This window comes from Lithobates pipiens, unplaced genomic scaffold, assembly GCF_037356315.1.
Source record: "Lithobates pipiens isolate NorthernLeopardFrog02 unplaced genomic scaffold, aLitPip1_a1.2 Scaffold_3, whole genome shotgun sequence".
Lineage (NCBI taxonomy): Eukaryota > Metazoa > Chordata > Amphibia > Anura > Ranidae > Lithobates > Lithobates pipiens.
This window is the reverse complement of record NW_027507790.1, coordinates 82576596-82582595: the sequence shown is the minus strand read 5'-3', so window position 1 is coordinate 82582595 and position 6000 is coordinate 82576596.

The window sequence follows — 6000 nt, the reverse complement described above, 5'->3', positions numbered from 1 at the left end:
GGACAATTTTCAGGTTGATGCGGATTAATCCGCTGCATCGCTCCTGGCCAACCACGGTGTATTGATATTGAAGAGGCCAGGCTTCAACTGTATAAGCGATGCGGCTGATTAAGCCACCTCCCACACCCATAACCCCCCACCAAATAATTTGGACCCGTGCACAAAGCAAGGTCCATAAAGATATGGATGAACGAGTTTGGGGTGGAGGAACTTGACTGGCCTGCACATCAACCCGATAGAACACCTTTGGGATGAATTAGAGCAGAGACTGCATGCCAGGCCTTTTTGTCCACATCAGTGCCTGACCTCACAAATGCACTTCTGGAAGAATGGTCAAACATTCCCATAAACATACTCCTAACCCTTGTGGACAGCCTTTCCAGAAAATGTGAAGCTGTTATAGCTGCAAAGGGTGGGCCAACTCAATATTGACCCCTACGTACTAAGACTGGGATACCATTAAAGTTCATGTGCATGTAAAGGTAGGTGTCCTAATACTTTTGGTAATATAGTACACTTGAGCTGATTCCTAATTAAAGAATTTTAAAAATATGTGGTGTCTGCATTAGATTTCCCTTTTTTTTTAAGTCTTTTTTTCCTTTTTTTTCACCTGGTGACCCTGCCAGTAACACACTTCCTGTTCTAGAGTGACTACACTTATGGTATCTACAGCATTGCCATCATAACACAGGACTACAGACATGCCCTCATCTCCTCCATAGGATAGAGAAGATGGGTAAAGAGATAATTGAGAACAATGTAACTAATAGCCTTGTGCACAACGGAAAATTTAGTTTTGTTTCGTTTCCATTCATAAAATACATAATTTTGTTCTATTATATTCGTTATGTTGCGTTAATTTGTTTTCAAATAATTTGTTATTTCTGTGTGTGAGTATCGATATTCGTTATACTGAATCGATTTGTTTTTTTGTTTTTTTTTTAAATCTTTTATTTATTTCATAAGACACGAAAACACAAAACACATCTTCTTCCAATATATAAAAATAGAAAAAAATAATGACAACAGTTCAAATATATCAAACTTATATCGTTCATCCAAATCATATCATCTCAAATATATATGTAACATGATGAACATTTTTACCCTTCCCAGCGGTCACCTGACCCTCTTACGCTATTTCTCCATACCTAGGTATCTGTTCCATCAAGTTATACCCTGTTGCCATATGTGTCCCTGTACTTCTTGCCTCAAATTTTCCCAAACTTAATAAAACCAAAAAAAACAACAAAAACTTATAAAAAAAATGGAGAGAGAGAGAAAGAAAGAGAAACAAAAAAAAGGGGAGGGGGGAGACCCCCCCCCCAATGAAAAGGAGATGGAGGTGGCGAACGCGCTCCCTTCAAGATGTTACTTACTTTACATTTATTTAGTCTACCATATCGCCTTCAAACAGGGTCCGTTCCTTATTAGAAAAGATATACATGTTCCAGGGTGTCCATGTCTTAAAGCATTGTTCCTTTTGGTGGCGTTTTGTGAGAATTAAGTCCTCCATTTTCTTAATTTCCTCTACTTTTTTAAACCACATACCTATAGATGGCACTTGTGTAGATTTCCAACATAAAGGAATACATGCCTTAGCAGTGTCGAAAAGATGACATAGGACTGTTTTTTTATAAATTTTGCTTGAAATATTAGTTGCATGGAGCAAAAAGAGCCGGATCATTCGGAATTAAACATTCCGTGAAATTTTGAGCTACTTGTTGGAACGTCTTGAGTATAGTGCCACCTGGTAACAACTTTAAAATTTGTCTCCCGCATCTTAGTACTTATAGAGGACCCATGTGTAAGGCTAATAATGCTGTGAACTTGTATCTGATATCTGTCTCCCATGCACTAGGCATGGCAGAAGATAGTCATCAGATGGCGTAATCAATAACTGATATACCGCCGATAGAGCATTTGGTAATACCCCCTCTTCTGAGCAATAGGTCTCGTACCTAGTAAAATTTTCACCAAAACTGTCCGGAGAGGGCAAAGATCATAAGATCATAAGAAGCGGGTCAGTTGAAAGGCTCTCCAGTGATCTAATCTAAAGAGACCCGTTGTATTCATAAGTTCTGACACAGACGGGCCACTTATTATTAATCAAGAAATTAGATACCTGAAAGTGACCATTTTGCCTTAGTAAGTGGAAAACTGGATCTTGAGTTCCTGGAGGAAATGCGGGTTCCCCAGGATCGGATACAGTAGAGAGTGAGTTGACGTGAGAGAGTATTGAGTAAAAAGTGACCCACATATACGCGCAGTCATCCCCATCAACGGGTGATTTTTCTTTTTCTTGATAATACTGGTTATGGAGACACAGAACTAGTGAATTATTACCATTCCGCTCGCCCTCCCTTAGTCTTTTTTTGCTGCATTAAAGACAGCGTTGATTAGGTATATTTGGAAAGGTATCATTTGGTGGTGTGAGCGGCTGAGTGTGCCCTAAAAGCTAAATGATTGAGAGTCCTGGATTTAGACGATATTGGTGGCACTTGTCTGGATTCATCGATCCATATCTGTTAACCATAAGTGGGCTGCATACTGCATGGCTATATACTCCCTCTGGTGAGTTTACATTCTATGTGGGGAAGGCAGAGTGATACCCGGATTCATTCGTTTTTGTATAGATCCCAACTGTCCCTGATTTTGAGAGACTGTCCCTGATTTGGAGCAATGTCCCTCTGTCCCTCTTTACCCCTCATTTGTCCCTCATTTTGGTCTGATCCACATAGTTGTATATAAAATGCACTTTTTATCTTTCAAAAAGTGTTTCCCAGTGCTAAACCTTTCATCTAAATTCAAAATTGCTGCATTTGTAAATGGCAAAAAAAGTCCTTGTGGATTTAATTAACCTTTTTTTGGTTAATTCTCCTTTAAGGGGGTGTATCAGGGGGGTGTGTCCTATGCCTACATACGTTTGCAAGTAGGTGTCCCTCATTCCCATCTCAAAATGTTGGGAGGTATGGTTTTTGTCCTTATTACAGGTGATTTATTTCACTATTTCACCATATATTTACTAAATACCATACTATAAGATTTTTCTGTTTATAATGGCTGGATTGGATTGCATATGATCTGGAGGATGTGACAACATTTGGCACCAGACCTGAACTTATATGAAATAGTACATCTGCATTTTATTGCATGAAGTGTGTGGGCTGTTCTCTTAATTGAGACAGCATCTTAGTCTGGTGATTGGCCATTTCTTCTATTTTTGCACATTTAAAAGGTGCACTGCACTTTTATGGACTATTTAAAATTTTCTACCAATATTTTGACTTTTTATCACTGCACTTTATATGGACTTGTATGGATTATTTAATTGTATTTATTGTTAGCACTGCAACTTTGTTTCAATGTAACTAATAAGAATACAGCACATTCAGAGAGCAAATTAAGTTATCATCTCACAAGATTTCTGGCAGCAACAACAGTTATATTTTTCACTTCACAAACAGATATAGTAAAATGCATTCAATAGTATATTTAACAGGGCAATATGATAGTTTCATTGTTATGCTGCGTACACACGGGCGGACTGTATGGCCTACTTAGTCCGTCGAAACACATTTCAGCGGACAGTCCGCTCGTGTGTGGGCTTCAGCGGACTTTTTCAGCGTGCAGTCCGGCGTACTAAGAATTTTGTTTTTTTTCGAAATTCTGTCCGTCGTACTCGCATTTCGGCAGACAATCCGGCCGTGTGTATGCCAGTCCGCCGTACTTTTGAAATGAGCGGACTTTTCCCGCCCGGAGAAAAGTCCGCTCATTTCGAGCGGGTATCCAGGTAGGCGGGGCCCGCGAAGGAGACGTCGCTGGCCCCGCCGCCTGGTATGGACTTAAAGGGGAACCCCAACGCCAAACAAAAATCGGCGTGGGGGTCCCCCCAAGTCCACAACAGACCCTTGTCCGAGCACGCTACGCGGCCGGCCAGGAAAGGGGGGCGAGCGAGCGCCCCCCCCCCTCCTGAGCCGTACCAGGCCGCGTGCCCTCAACATGGGGGTGTGCCTTGGGGAAGGGGGGGCCGCGCGGCCCCCCCACCCCAAAGCACCTTGTCCCCATGTTGATGAGGACAAGGGCCTCTTCCCGACAACCCTGGCCGTTGGTTGTCGGGGTCTGAGGGCGGGGGGCTTATCGGAATCCGGGAGCCCCCTTTAATAAGGGGGCCCCCGGATACCGGCCCCCCACCCTATGTGAATGAGTATGGGGTACAATGTACCCCTACCCATTCACCTGTAAAATAAAAGTACAAAAAAACACACGAGATAAAATACTTTATTGCACAGCTCCGGGGGTCTTCCATCTTCGGGGGAAGAAGAAGAAGAAGAAGAAGAAGAAGAACGGAAGGCGGCGGCGACAGAAGACCGGGCCACCACCTGTAAAAGAGCTAGAAGAAGGCGCGGTGGCCCGGCAGAAGAACCAAAGAGGGGGACAAGACCCCCGAAGTCGGGAGAAGAGGCCGGCGGCGAGGAAGAAAGCCGGACTCCTCCGCTAGCAAAAGAGCTACAAGAAGATAGCGGAGGAGTCTGGCGAGAAGACCCCCGAAGACGGAAGACCCCCGGAGCTGTGCAATAAAGTATTTTATCTCGTGTGTTGTGTTTTTTTTGTACTTTTATTTTACAGGTGAATGGGTAGGGGTACATTGTACCCCATACTCATTCACATAGGGTGGGGGGCCGGTATCCGGGGGCCCCCTTATTAAAGGGGGCTCCCGGATTCCGATAAGCCCCCCGCCCTCAGACCCCGACAACCAACGGCCAGGGTTGTCGGGAAGAGGCCCTTGTCCTCATCAACATGGGGACAAGGTGCTTTGGGGTGGGGGGGCCGCGCGGCCCCCCCTTCCCCAAGGCACCCCCCATGTTGAGGGCACGCGGCCTGGTACGGCTCAGGAGGGGGGGCGCTCGTTTGCCCCCCTTTCCTGGCCGGCCGGGTAGCGTGCTTGGACAAGGGTCTGTTGTGGACTTGGGGGTACCCCACGCCGATTTTTTTCGGCGTTGGGGTTCCCCTTTAAGTCCATACCAGGCGGCGGGGCAATCGACGTCTCCTTCGCGGGCCCCGCCTACCTGGAGACGCGCTCGAAATGAGCGGACTTTCCTCCGCGTGTGTGGGCGAGTCCGTTCATTTCAAAAGTAGGGCGGATAGTACGACGAACTTAGTACGCCTTATTAGTCCGCTCAAAAAGTGCCGTGTGTGGGCAAGTAGCCCGTTCGGAAAGTCCGACGGACAGTCTGGCGGAAAGTACGCCAGACTAAGTACGTCATACAGTCTGCTCGTGTGTACGCGGCATTAGAGTATACGTTTTAATGTATTCCCACCACATTGTGCAGCCAAGCAGCTGACACATCTGTTGCTTCAGGAGAGAGACACTCACAAGATGGCTGAGTATATGCTTCCTGAAATCTGTATAACTAACCCGTCTCTGTGCTCAGCACCACCAGTCACATTTCTGAGCCTTTTGGATCAGAGAAACATGGTCATTCTGACATTCATTATGTTAGGTTTTCTTTATGGAAGAGGCACTAAAAAGCCTGCAGTGGGATTGTTTAGTCCTTTCCTATGAACGTTGCTTTCAAAGGCAATCAGGGCATGTGGCCTGCATGTCTTGCGGAGGACCCCAAGTTGCGATGTAGCACCTGCCATTTTTTCAGGTGAGCACTAAAGTTTTAGCCCAGTAATGTCATTGCCTTGCTTAGTGGGTCTACCTCCTGTCCTGTTTCCTGTCATTTGCTAAACACAATGTCTGCCAGAGTACCTTGAACTTACCCTCTCTGCAGGATCTGGTCTTTGGTCAGAGACCTGCAGTCAGTTTGTTGTCTAGGAAGTTGGACTTCAACCACTGGGCCACAGCGCACTGTCAGGATGCAACCTCCCTTCTCCACGGCCTCAAGCACTCAGCCTCCATAGTGCCCCCAAACCTCTCACAGCGCCCCCCGAGCCTGCTGCAGAACCTCCAGCCCTACATAGTGCCCCAAAATTCCCCTCAGGCCCCTCCAG